The following is a 14,333-nucleotide window of genomic DNA, read 5'->3' on the forward strand; positions in this document are numbered from 1 at the left end:
ATTTTTATATAAATTCAAATATTTGTGTATGCCTTTAGTTCTCTAAAACAAAAAGAAAAAAAATTTTTTTTTCTTTCCCAGAAATTTAACTGTGGGGCTGAGAGATGGCAGTGGGTAAAAGCCCTGGTTGCTCTTCCTGAGGTTCCAAGTTCAATTCCCAGCACCCACATGCAGGCTCACAACCAGCCTTAACTGTATAGTCTCATGTAATTCTTGTGGGACCTGATGCCCTCTTCTGGTGTGCAGACGCAAATGAAGACGAAACACTCATACACATAAAACACATAAATAAATGTTAAAAAAAAGAAGAAGAAGAAGAAGAAGACTTAAGGACAAAGTCCTTTGACTTAAGGACAAAAGGGCTGGTTTACACCTGGGCCTTAGGAGCTTTGAGTGGCTAAGGAGTTGAGAAGACTGGAAACAAGACTATGCAGGGTAGAGAGGCCAAAGAGAGAGGAGGAGGGCCGTAGGAATAAGATGGGTCTTCTGTAATATTTCGATTCTTCTGCTTCAAATAGCACTATAGAATGAAGTGGTTCTGGCTTAGCAAATAAATGATAAATAGCACACTTAAATGTGAATTTCAGATAATTAGTAAATACTATAGTTTTTGTTGTTGTTGTTGTTTTGTTCATGTATGGCCTATATAATATTTGGGACATAACTTACACAAGAGAATTATTTGTAATTCTACCGTAATTGTACATGCTTAGTTTTATCTGATAACTCTGTTCTCCAGAAAGCCTGAAATTCTTAGTCTTGGACGGTCTGCCTGTGAGGAGGGTTTTCTCCAGGCCTTCATAGGCTCTTGCCACCTGAGGTGAAGTCCATGTGTTTGTGTGGAGCCTTGTCTCCAGGAGATTTGCTACCCTGAGTTCTACAGGAGTTGCTCCAGCACGCAACTGTGCTGTGTTTTGTGGATAGTGTCCTTGAACAGGACACTGTCCTCTGACAGGCTCTTGGCAATCCTTGGGGTTGAGGTTCCAGGGATGTCTTTGGAAGCACCCTCTTCTCCAGCTGGTGTTTGCTCAGTTCAGGATGTGTATGCCCTAAAGGGAGGGTACCTATGGATCAGAGCCGATCATGTTGAGGAGTGGTAGATCAGACATGCAGGACAGGAGGGCAGAGAGGAAACTGTTCACCATTCACAACTGTAGCAGTTCCCTGTGTCTTAGCCCTTTGGCTTTCAGCAGAAGCTGCTGCACCAAAACGTGTTCTGAGGAAAAAGAACAGTTTCCTATTCCCTCTTGTTTGGAACAGCTCATCCCCAGATGGATTCTCAGTGGGAAGAGGATTGAGTGATGGAGAAGGGAAGGCTGAGAATAGGAAAGAAAACTTCTAGCAAGGGAAGCACAAAAATCATTACGGAGTTGTGCAAAATGAGCTATGAGGTATGTATGTATGTATGATCTATCATCTATCAATCATCATATCTATCATCATCATCTAAATCTACCTATCTATCTATCTATCTATCTATCTATCTATCTATCTATCATCTATCTATCTATCCCATCCATCCATCCATCCATCTGTCCACCCACCTACCCATCTTTCCATCATCATCGTCTATATGCACCCTTCCAGTTACATGTCTGGGGATGTTTTGCAAGAAATGGGTTGACCAGATATTGCTCCTGGGCTCATTTTTCTAACCTAAAATTGCCTGCGCTGGTGTTGGTTTGTTGGCTAAAACAGTAGCTCTCAGCCAGTGAACTTCATGAGGAGAAGGGTACAAGATTCTGGAGTTTAGATTGCCCAGGCTTGGATGCTACAGCTTGTTTCCCCTGGGTGCTATAGCGGTCCTGTGTGTCTCTGTGTGAGGCTCATGGGCAAGTCACACTTTGCAAGCATGGTTGAGGCTTTCTTGCTTAGACTATCTACTATTGGAGTCTCTTCTTTCCTTATACCACTGTCTTTCCAGAGTGATATGTCATTACAGTTTAAACTAAGGTCACAGGCTTGGTTTTGTGTTTCTTCTGTATCCTTCTCTGTCTTGGGGTCTTCCCTTATCCTTTTCCTGGTGGGTTTCATTGTGGAGTGCAGGTCTTTCCAGAACATCTCTTACAAGCACCCTTGAGTCAGTGTGGGAGAAACATCAATATTTCATGGATAATTAAAATGATAAATGGGCTTTTTGCCCCCTGATCATTTCGTTGAGAGCAGGAACAGCCAGAGGTTCTGGAAGATTTGGAGAGAAGCCAGGCACAGAGCAGTTTCAGCACAGAGTGGCCTTCTAAATTCTCACTTAAAAAGACCCTGCAACCAATAGTCCTCATTCAGACAATGCTGAGGCCCAGGCAACTGAACTGTGCTGAGCAGTCAGTAGAGCTGGGTCTGGGCCTCACTGGCTCTTTGGAGTTTGGCTTGTCAATTTTTGGCCAGAGTCTGACTTTAGTGTTGGAGGATGTTTTTGTGCCCTGTGCTGATTTCTGCACCTGGAGATCTGGTTGCACAGTCCAGACTTTGGCATTGTCATTATTAGGAAGCATCTTCTGTGTTGGTATGTTGTAGACATTGTTCTCCATCACCTACTGATTGTTCAAATAAAAAACTGAATGACCAATAGCTGTGCAGGAAAGGATAAGGCAGGACTTCCAATCCCAGTGAGGGGATCCCAGGGACCGACAGGTGGGGACGGAAGAGGGAGTCACCATTGGAACATGGATGAAGAGGTGCCAGAGTGAGATTAAGATGGCAGGTAACAGGCCACGTGCCTGGGAAGGAGGCCAGGCCAGAATTATGGGGTTCGAACAGCTGAGTATCTGACCAGCTATAATGCTTGAAGCTTTAAATAAATATAAAGGTTTCTGTATCTCTATTCAGAGGTAGGGCAGGGATAGAAAAACCTGTCGGTTGCATTTTACATTTTAGCATCTAATCCATTGTCTTAGAGTCTGAGAAGCCTGGCTACTGGAGAAAGAGTTGGCCTGGCCTTCCAGGCCACAATCTACTTTGGAATCTATCAGGTTGTATGTCAGGTCCTGAGAGCCATGGAGGATGGGCTTGGTAACCTCTGGGTCAGGCTCATCTTCTTACTATCTCAGCCTAGGAGAGAATAGCTTTACTTATAGGGCCCCCTTCTCCAGCTGACACACATGTCCCAGTGCGGCAAGAGCCGGGGATGGACCCTCCGTGGCTAGATTGGCTAGCTGTCTTCTATTTGCCTCTGGCTAGTTCTGGGTGCTGGTTCAAAGGCCACAAGACACTGATGTGGCCAGTGCCCAGGAGTGAATCTGCAGGGACGGAGTGATCCAGGGGTCTGAACACATACATGTATATACCATGTATATAACACAGTGTACATACATGTATATAACGGCTCAATGGTGAGGCAGGGCTGAATGGCTGGGAAAGGGGCAGTGACTAGCTCTTGGTCAGCCTCTACTCTTCATCATTTCTTGGCCTTTTTCTTCCCACGCTGGCATTTTTCATATGCTGGGACAAGGTCTAAATTGGGCACTTGGACAAGCCATTCCCTAGGAGCTGCCAACCTTCTCCGTCCAGGGTGGTCACAGGACTGCCTGGCTACACATCTTTTGGTTTGGCCCTCCTTCTGATCCCCACAGTGGCTGATGCCAACACCTCACGCTGCGTTGAAGCCTTCTTTTACTGAGCTCAGTCCAGGCACCGTCTGGAGTTGTGGAGTTCGGTCTGACTGTGCATATGTGCGCGCGCATGCATGTCTGTATCTACACATTTAACCAAGTATTTATTGGCCCCAAGTGAGGCACAAATTCCACAGTCCGTTCCAACCTTGAACTTACGATTGGAGAAAGCGCCCAAGTATAATTTGTCAACTGTGTGTAATCCTCCCCACCCTTCAAGCCCAGCACGTGGATCCTATACTCTCCTCTGAGAAGTCTTCTTGAGAGACCCCAGCCCCGTGTCTCCTTCCCCTTCAGACTTCTGCAGCAGGAGGTGCCTCATACAGCCTGTTCTGAGCCCTGTTCCTTCTGTACACATTTTGAAGGATTCGCCTGCTGTCTCCTGGGGAACAAGAACCGATGTTATGGAGGTGTCTAGATGCTGGTTCAGTTTCTGGCCATCACATGCCGGCAGCACTGAGCTGGCTAATTTTTCTGAGACTCCATATGTCTTCATCGGTGGTTGTGGTTGTGTGCTTGTACACAAGCAGCACATAGGCCCCAGATCATGCTCTTCATGGGTCTCAGTTCCTGTTCCTGCTCTTCTCCCCTCACAGTTGCTGGAACAGGGCTGGGCTTGTGGTTGGTACTCCAAAAGGTGGTGGTGACGGATTAATGATTATGGAGCCTGCAATTACTGGGATGAAGTCCCTAAACAGAGGACCAGCTCTAAGCAAACCCATTAATTAGGGGCCTGTTTGCAGTCCTTTTGTCCTGGCCTATCATGTGTTAGCTCAGGGGTGACTTTGTAACCCCAGCGCCCACCCTGCTAGAGGTCATTCTGGGAAAATAATGGCCAAGGAGAAGCTCAGGCCTGAGGTGTGCAATTCCCACCTACTTGTGACCTTCACGCCCACCCTCCTCTCCCCGCCCTGCTTCTGCTCCAATAAACAAGTTAACAGGTGACAAACACAGTCCTAATAAAGAAGGCCCACTGGCTTTCGGACAGCAGTAAGCCTAAGCTAATGGGCTTTTACTAGGGAGTAGGGACTCCCTGAGGGGAAGAACTGCTGACCTGGAGTGACCTCCAGCCTAACAAAGGACCAGCTCCTAGATACTATTTTTATTTTAGAGTATATTAAACATAAATAAGAGGGAGAAATATAAACAAGTAAAAACCCCAAAAGAGTTCTCTGAAACCTTCAAAATAGAGCATTATAAAATATTACAACTTGTGTCTGAAGAGATGGCTCAGTGGTTAAGAGCACTGGCTGCTCTCTCACAGACCCAGGCTTAATTCCCAGCATTTACACGGCAGCTCAAAATGATCTGTAACTCCATTTTCAGGGGGATCTGAAACTCTCACTCAGACATACACTCAGGCAATGCACATAAAAAAAGTTTTAAAAATATTATAACTTAAATATATTAGTCAGATCACCAAGTTCAATCCCTAGATGGAATAAGATTACAGTGTTTCAGAATGATTTTAAGACTTAGAAAAATATGACTCATTCACCATAATCAGTGGTAAGGTAAACGATAGGATATAAATGAAAGTGACATGATGGTTATCTTTTCGTCGTGGCTCAATGGTCACCCCCTTCGTGGGGTGGTCTCTGGGGGCGACTCAAACCTCAGGGCTTGCTCTCCCCTGGTCCTCACTGAAGTCCTATCAGAGTTAAGCTGGGCCCTAGTGACAAAGATATGGAGGTAACCTGATCTCACTGGAAAGAAAACTTCATGAGCAAACCACAGGCTCATGCACCAGAAGTGGATGATTCTGGCTTCCTTCAAAGGTGTGTGGCTCTTGGTTAATGGGCGTCCATGCTGATCCAGGCTCCGGCATCCTCCATGTTGTGTATACATACTCTGGGTTTATCTGCCTTAGACACAGCCAGCCTGTCATCCAGCCCTTTCTTGATGACTATCACCTGTCTTGTGAGCTATATTATATTTCACCTTTCCCAATCAGTGGCCTCAACATTTACAGGTAAGTGCTTCACATACATGCTGACATAAATGGAATCAACTCTAGGAAGCGCTCTAAGAGTGTCCTCTGTACTGTAGTCTGACTTTATCTGTCCCTTTGCCTTCATCTTGCACAGGCTGTGAGATGTGAGCATCTTGTGTGGCTGGCCCAAAGGAAGCAGTGACCGATGTCTACAACTGGCTGTGTGCCTGGCTGCCTCTGTCGGCCATGCTTAGCCCAATAGGACAGCTCCCTCCCCGCCCCAGGCCAGTAAACTTGGCAGTTTTGCTTCTTGATGAGTGCTTTCCTGTTTTACAAACCTCTGTCCCTAGAAGCTGATGTTCTTTCTTTATTTTTTTTTTTCTTGTATCAGGGCACATCTGGTTGTTGGTACTTGTTGCTTAGTTAGAAAGTCTTAAAACAGCATGAAATTGTTAGCACGTTGCTGGGGCCTGCCAAGCTGTTCATGAGACTCAGGCTTTGGTGGATTTAGTTTTCTGTTTGTTTTCTGTTTTCATGCAGTTTAGAAAATTGGTCTGTGACAACCTAAGGGGAAACGAGCCTGCCTCAGGCTCCACTGAGGAAAGGCAAGCCTGAATTGAGCTGTGAGGGAGGAGGGAACTCAGAGCACAGGAATTCAGGGCTGCTGGCTAACATTTCCTTGCCCTGCCTTTTGGATTGACACTCAGGCTAATTTGGTGTGTGTGGGGAATAGGAATGCCTGGAGGTTGTGGGGAGGGCTGGGGAGAGACCAGCTGCATATAGACCCTCATAGAGAGATTTGCATGGATGAGCTTACTATCTCTGAGTTCCAGAGGAGACATCCGTGCCTTCCATCAATGCCTGGGGCTGGGAGTTAGAGACTTCTCCCTCATGCATTTGATTCCTCTGCTATCTTTGGGTTGTGGGCACTGCCAAAAATCAACTTTCCCCACATGGCTCCAATATGCCATCTCCCCTCCCTGTTCTCAGTAGCTCTTGCCTCCTGGCAGATTTCCTTTCTGGAAAGAATTGCATGTGGGGAAAGTCTAGGTTCTGCTTTTTCTCTTTGGGTGGTAGTTGCTCCCCTGACTGGCTCTGTGGGTCCATCCATGCTGCATGGTGATACGAGGCTCTGGGTAAAGCAGGTTGACAGTGCCTCTCATGTCCCATGCAGCGCTCAGTCTGACTCCAGGCAGGCAGTGAAGGTGGGATTCAGAAGCAGCTCTTTGTTCAAAATGCCCGCAGCAGCATCCTCTTCCTCCACTCCCCAGAAGCACCACAGCTTCTCTCAGGCAATCTCCGTTCCATCTTTGATTGATTGAAAATTGTTCCTTTAGGACCTCCCTCATCAGTGGACTTAGAGAGGGGCAGGAAGGGGATGAGAGAGGGAGGGTGGGATTGGGAGGGAAAGAGGGAGGGGGCTACAGCTGGGATACAAAGTAAATAAACTGTAATTAATATTAAAAATAATAAATAAATAAATAAGAAAAGAAAAAAAAAAAAAGAAAATTGCTCTTTTTGTGCCTTTCAGCAAGTAAGATCTCCATTTTGGCCTTCTACCTGGCCAGAAATTTTAGATCTTTGCGATAATATCAGAGACACCTTCACTGGTGCTCAGCATCCTCTCTGTGCAGGCCTTACAACTCATGCTGGAGGTCCCAAGGATGGACACTCAAGCTCCTTATCACTTTGCAGATTGAGGTAATCAAACCCCAAATGTCTATGTTCTCCAGAAAAGCCTGCTTTGCTTGGCTTTGATAGCATGCCAGATGTCAAACCTGTGACTTAGATGTAAGGACTTGTCCTGATGTATTGACTGACAGTGGGTACCTTAGTCATAAAGAGGACTCTAACAATATCATTTCTTTAGAGTAGGATTCATGAACTCAGGTAGAGCAAGGCTTAGAGCGTGTTGGCTCATGCTTTGCCGTGTTGGCTGTGATCTAACACTTCAACTCTCACTTCCTTGCCTTTTTCATATTGTAGCTCTAAGTCTGAAGGAATGTCATGGTGTCAAGCCAATCAAGGCCAACTGCCTTTGCCACCCTTGCTATTTTTTTTAATAGATTTAAATGTTCTTTAGTTTTAAAGAAAGAGAAGGGAGAGGATAAAAATAAGGAGACTTAAAAGAACTTGTGGATTTCACTTCTTTATGCTTAGCAGGGCTTAACAGCTCACAGCGGTGCTATACTTCAACCCAGTCACATCTCAGGAGCCTGGACAGTGTGACCCCTCTCGGTCCTTAGGGCAACCCTGTTTCCTCATCACCAGGTGGGGGTCAGGGCAGTACGACATCTATTCTGTCTGTAGCCTAGACTAGTGCTCTGGGGACTCCTAACTGGGTTTCTGGAGCCTGAGGGATTCCCAGAAACTGTAATTAGATTCTTGTATGTGTTTTCATTTTTTATGAGGAGTGGATTCGTTGATTAAATTAGATTCATAGAGAGGTCAGTGACTTCATTCTGAAGAGCATTGAAAGTGAAGTTCATGTGAGAAAACTTAAAAATATGGTCTCACTGTGTAGCCCTGGAACTTGCTACATAGTCCAGGCTCGCTTTGAACACACAGATCTGCCTGCCTCTGCCCCATAAACGCTGAAATTAAAGGTGTGCACCATGATGTTCCAAGAGGACTCTGTCTTAAAAGCACGTGCTAGGACAAGTTTGACTTCCTCTGAAAGGATGTCCCTACTCTTCCCCCTGTAACTAACTGCTTCTCTCTTTCTTTATTGTTTTGAGACAGAGTTTTTCTTTGTAGCCTTGGCTGTCCATAGCCTGGACTCTCATAAACCAGGCTAGCTTTGAACTCACAGAGACTGCCTGCCTCTGACTCCCTGAGTGTTGGGATCATAGGCATGAGCCGCTGAGCCTGGCTCTGTAATTAATTTTTAAGATTCATGGTGCCATTAGAACATTTCTCCCTTTCTTATTTCCATTTTAACAGTTATTCAACCTGAGTCAGTCCAGTTTTGTGTAAAGAATAAAAGAAAAGTTGAATGGATTCATTGATCATTTTTCCTCTTTTTCTTTTTTATTTATCTCCTACTACTGAAAAACCTAACCCAGGGTTATTTCAGCTACAATAAGAGTGAACATACAGGTAAAGACAAAGAGGACTAGATAATCCTGAAAGCCTTTTTACTGAGAATGAGTCCCCATGTTAGTGGGACTGATATTCTGGTGGTCAAGCCCCCCGTTTCCGTGTCTGTTAGGAGAAGGCCTCGGGCCAGGACAAAGCAAGCCCATTATACAGTAAGACCAAATGGTCTCCAGTTCATGGGCTCTGGTGACTTCGCCAGGCAGGATACAGTTAATAGATGCAGACACACAGTCTGTGCATGTCAGCAAATTAGAAAGACCCCTGTGAGCAGCCTGGCTGTTCTTCTGTCACCGAAATGTGAGTCATTATGAGGTCATTCTCTGTCAGGCCCTGAGGGCTCCCCTCCACCACTGCATGACTTAGAATGCTGCTTCTCACCGCAGGGCACAGGCCCTGGCTTAGAGGTCCTGGCTTTAGAAACAGCTGTGCCTCTCAGCCTCACAGGCCCCATGAATTCATTGGAATAATTCCCGGGAGGATAGTGTTGTCTTAAAGAGGAGGGGGAGGGGATAAAAAGAGGTGGTGACACACAGAAAGAGCAAGGATCAGAAAAACCCTGCCACCTTTGCTGAAAGGCTCTTTGAGGGGGGTGTGTGTGTGCTTCCTGAGTTCCAGGGTGCACCTCCTAAACCCTAAATTAGATGCCTTGAATTAGATGCCTTATCTCCTTCCCATCTCTTCCAGACACTTCTGTATTTTCCCACATGGAACTTTGGACATGACAGGCCTTGTGGAAGGGGGACACACAGGTTACTGAACTGACTTGTCAATTAAAGTTTTAAACAGGTCTTCCCTGGGTTAAGACTTGGTTTAGCCCAACTCACCAAGATAATATTCCGTGCAAGGAGCCATTAGAGGTTTCTGCTGTTCAGCGTTGGTGGATTTTAGAAATCATCCTTGAAATGTAGGTGGCGTTTGAGCCCATGCTATATTCTGTCTTTTGCCTCTATCTTGCCAATATAGAAGTGGGGCCAGGACTCTAACAGCCAGCTTGGAATGGAAAATGGAGGCTCGGTGGAGAGTCAGACAGAGATCAGAGAGCACTGGCTAGCGTCACCAGTTTCTTACATTGTTGTGATTCAGGAAAGAGTAAACTCCTGTCTCTGTAAGTCACTGTTAGCCTGGGGTTTTCTGCCACACAGGATCTAGCTTATTTTGTGGTCAGGCTTTGGGGTTCAGGGTCAGATTCCTGGACTGAAATACCACCATTGTAATTTTATAGACCTGACTTTGGCCAAATCTTATAATCATTTAAATCTTTCAGTTTTCTTGACTGAAATACAGGCCGGTATTGTACTTAAATATGTGTTACATGTAAGTATTATGTGTTATACATAGTATTGTAAATATTAAGTACATAACACAGAGCCCGTACGGCTCAGCGGGTAAAAGTGACTTGAATTCTGTCCCTGGAACCTATATAAAGTTGGAAAGAGAGAACTGACTTCATAAAGTTGTCCTCTGACCTACACAACCTCCACACACGCACACATGGACACACGCACACATGCACACACACACAAATAAATTAAGGCACACAATCCATGCTCGGCACTCAGTAAACATTTGTTGTTTCGTTGTTATCATCATAATTATCCTGTGGCGTCTACAACCCCTTAGGGTGGTGGGAAGCCACATGTATGGAGCCTGGAGCCGGTATCAACTCAGTACATTCAGAGACATGACCCTTCCTTTTCTTCACACCTTGAAAACAGAGCTGACACTATAGGCTTACTGACCGCATGAGAAAATACACGCAAGCAACTCTTACAATACGCTGAACACACACCTCACCAGTGCCACTTCCGTTCTCCCTGTTCTGTTAACACTTACTTTCCCACTCAGCTTGGATGGGAGTGCAAGCATGGTGGCGACAGTGGACACAGCTGAGAAAGGGCCATTGGTGGAGCCTGGCCAGCAGTGTGACCTGCACTGTGTAAAACCTGAGCTGCAGGCCGGATAGACATGGCCAGGTCTGGGTGTCAGGCTTGTCAGGGTCAGGATTCTGAGGGGTCAGGGAAAGTGGGTGTTGTTTAACAGCATGCCAGGGGCCTTAGTGAGAGGAAGTAGGGAGTGTGGGTTTTCCAGACTGAACTCTGCAATTACTGGGGGCTGAGGGGGGGGGCAGAGGCCACAGGCACACAGTAATAGCGATAGCAAGTTCTGCGAAGACTGTAATATTCATCGTAAAGAGCTGCTTGCAAGGCTCTAACTAAAGGAGATAATTGACATAGTGTGAGGCACGCAGGGTGGGCCCCTTTCTCCAACCACACCCTCATAGGCAAATCCTTGCCATCTCCTGAGTTCTCTGCTTTTGCATATGCAGTGGATCTGAGTTCCATGTGCAGGTACCCTGAACCCACAGCTTTAAAGTGGCCTTGGTGGTACTAGGTGGTTTCATATGGGTAAGTTGTGAGATGCTTATGTGCCTGCGTGTGTGTGTGTGTGTGTGTGTGTGTGTGTCTGTTTCTGTTTGTGTGTTCATCCAGGGCATGGGGAGTGGTGTGTGTGGCTTGAGAGTGCTTTCCTTTCCTAAAACATTTCAAAACGTCTACAGGCTAGTTCTCCACTCCCTTCTTTACTGACTCTTTAACAAACACAACATCTAATGTTTCCCTTAGAGTTTGCCCTTTTTCTTCTTCTTCTTCCTCCTCCTCCTCCTCCTCCTCCTCCTTTTACTTCTTGTACTTTTGAGAGAGTGTATCATGTAGCCCAGACTCTTTTAACTTGCAGTATAGACAAGAATGACCTCAAACTTCTAATCCTTCAGCCTGTATCTCCCTAGTACTGGGAATTACAGGCATGTAACATCTTATCTGGCTTATGAGGTGCTGGGGATTGAAGCGAGGCTTGGTCTGTGCTAGGCACTCATTCCATCTGAGTACGTTTCCAGCCTTCGAGTTTGTTATTCAACAAACAAACAAGCCCCCACCATTTATAATGCTGAAATCTTCATTGCCTTACTTTACAGCCCCATCTGAAGGCAACCACTGTGGCTATTTTGATGGGATGCCCCTGGCCCTTAATTTGTATGCTTGTTCTGAGAATAGGTATGCGTGTAGAGATCTTGTATCCTGCCTTGGCTTTTGGAAGTTGCACTTTTTGTCGATTCTCCACTATTTTTCACACCCATATATCCAAACATGGACCCCTACAGATGTATCTTTAGGACACATGTAGATATAGATGTATTTTATATCCCCCAAAAGATACAGAATTAAAGATGCTTAAAGCCTTTCGTGTCTAATGGTCTAATATTTAGCTATACTATGGTTTTATCCAACCATTTTGATCATCATTCCTTTTAGAATCCATATCTATTTAGTTGCTAAATGTTCCCAAGTTTCTTTAACATAGGGTTACCTCTTGCATTCCATTTTCCTATTTGTTTTTTTTTTCTTCCCTGAGGGAATCCTTTAGGAGTTATTTCAGAGTAGGATCTGTATTTAGTTAACTCTTAATCTTTTTCTGAAAATATCTTTCCTTTGTCCCCAGTCTCAGGCATGAGCTAGCTGAGTAGAGAAAAGCAGATGAGCTTTTCCTGAGGTGCTGTTGGACCTTGGACGGCTGTCACTGCTGAGAAGAGAAGACTGATAACAACTGGATAAACATTTCTTTGAAGATACTCTATCTCGACTCTCGAGTATCTTCAAAAATACTATCATTTCCTTGCTGTTCTGCAGTTTCATAATCACGTGTCCAACTCTATATTTTTCTTTACTTAGTCCCTGTGTTTTTTCAACTTGTGGTTCAGAAACTTTGTTCAGATCTGGAAATTCCTAGTCACATCTGTTCATATGCCTTCCTCTGCTCTTTCTCACCCCTCTTCCTACAATCCCTGTGGACAGAATCAGGACTGAGCTATCCTGTTTTCTCCATTTATTTTTCATGTAAAAAAATGTGCCAGGAATAATGGCACATAGACAAATATCTCTCTTTATAGGTGTTATATTCTGGGTGATTTTTAAAAAATATGTATACATTATCTACAGGAGGCCAGAAGGCATCAGATTCCCTGGAACTGGAGTTGTGGATGGTTGTGAGCTACCATGTGGGAGATGGGAATCAAACTTGGGTCTTCTGGAGGAACAGTAAGGGATTCCAACCTCTGAGCCACCTGTTTAGTCCCTGAATGATTTTTTTTTTTAAATTTAGGCCTGTTTTTCTTTTATTACTCTTTTGAAACAGGGACTTATTTTGTAGCCCAGGCTGTCCTCTAAGCCTAGATCCTCTGACTTCTGCCTACCAAGTGCTGTGGTTCTAGTTGTAACTTGTTTTTCTACATGATATGGGCAGCCAGCTTCTCTGCTATTCCCTTGACATAGGAAAAAAAATCAAAATGGGGGTCATCTTTTCCCAAAGGATTCCTCCCTAGTTTCCTTGTAATAAATGGAAATGGTAGCTTTGACTTATGTCTCTGTGGTGGTTTGAATAGGGATGGCCCCATAGACTCATGGGCTTGAATGCTCCACCACAGGAAGTGGCACTGTTAGGAGCTGTGGCCTTGTTAGAGGAGGTGTGGCCTTGTTGGAGAAAGTATGTCCCTGTGGAGGTGGGCTTTGAGGTTATATATGCTCAAGCCCAGCCTTACAGTCTCTCCCTGGCTGCCTAAAGATCAAGATGCAGAACTCTCAGCTCCTCCAGCACCATGTCAGCCTGTGTGCTGCCATGATTCCCGCCATGATGATAATGGACTAAACCTCTGACATTGTAAGTCAGCCCCAATTAAATGTTTTCCTTTATCATAGTTGCCTTGGTCTTGATGTCTCCTCACAGCGATAAAACCCTAACTAAGATAGTCTCTATGTGGCATTAAAGGTCTTCCAGTGTCCCCAAAGCTGGCTTCTTGTATTTCACTGAAGCTCATATTGGAAACTAGTGACAATGAAGATTGCCCAACCAGCACACTGCAGTCAGGGCTGAAAACTGCATTTTCATTATGCCCAAGAGGTCCTACAGGGCTGATGCAGGGTCTTTGCTCAAAGCTCACCTCAGCGGAGGGCTCCAGGCACTGGTGACTCCTTTCCCCATCATTCTCTTTTGGAAAACTGAGAGAAATCCCTCTTTTACAGAGTCCTTTTAACCTGAAGCTATTCTCTTTCTAGTTCTTGTAAGACCCAGTTATTTAACATTTGAGTAAGACCAAAGAATAACTGTGTGAGTCATAAAGAAGCTCCAAATAACAGGATAGCTCATGCGCCACACAGAAGGGTACAGAGTCAGGAAATCTGAAACTGTATGATGGGCCACGGTCTGCAGGACTTGTGCTCCTTGCATTTTTCTGCCATCACCCTTGATGTGCCACATCACGAGCATCCAACGTTACAGCCATATTCCAACCATTGGGAAGAAGAAGTGGCTAACCATAGGCTGAGAAGAATGGACCTTTAAGGATAGATACTTCCCTCAAGTTGCAACTGCTGTGTTCACAAAAAGTCTCACTGGCTGGGACTTGGTCACGTGTTTGCTTCTGGTTGCAAAGGAGTCTGGGAAATGTAGCTATTTATTTGGAGTGGCCAGATGCCTGCTGAAAATGGGGCTTCTGTTGCCAAGGGAGAGGGGAATTGATAAGTAAAAGTCTGCATAATTAGAATGCCGTTTTCTAGAATTTTAAGTCAAGATGGCTTTCTTAGCCTTGGATCTAAAGAGGGCAGGGTTGTGGTACTGATGGGAGCACAAAGGAATTCAAGTTT

Source organism: Meriones unguiculatus, chromosome 1 (assembly GCF_030254825.1).
Source record: "Meriones unguiculatus strain TT.TT164.6M chromosome 1, Bangor_MerUng_6.1, whole genome shotgun sequence".
Lineage (NCBI taxonomy): Eukaryota > Metazoa > Chordata > Mammalia > Rodentia > Muridae > Meriones > Meriones unguiculatus.